The following is a 294-nucleotide window of genomic DNA, read 5'->3' as shown; positions in this document are numbered from 1 at the left end:
GCCCAATTGCAAATTGTCTTGTTTGGGAATTGAAAATCACTCCATACAGATTCATAAGAAAAGCTCTTATATACAAATTGACAAATCTTAAAATAGTTTTAAAATAAAAGCTTACGGTTATTAACAATTGATTTTTTGAAACTGCATCTAACTTTTCACATACAAAATTTTTTGTTGCACCAAAAAAGAATAAATCCGGTTGTCTAGATGACAGTCAAAGTTGCACTTGGGGAACTTAGAGCTCTGAGGCAATCAAGTTGTACGACCCGCAGAGATTGAGCAGAGGGTTGGTCT

The sequence above is a fragment of the Penaeus monodon genome, chromosome 33, assembly GCF_015228065.2.
Source record: "Penaeus monodon isolate SGIC_2016 chromosome 33, NSTDA_Pmon_1, whole genome shotgun sequence".
NCBI classification, from domain to species: domain Eukaryota; kingdom Metazoa; phylum Arthropoda; class Malacostraca; order Decapoda; family Penaeidae; genus Penaeus; species Penaeus monodon.
The sequence above is the reverse complement of the archived record's forward strand: the minus strand, read 5'-3'. Positions refer to the sequence as shown.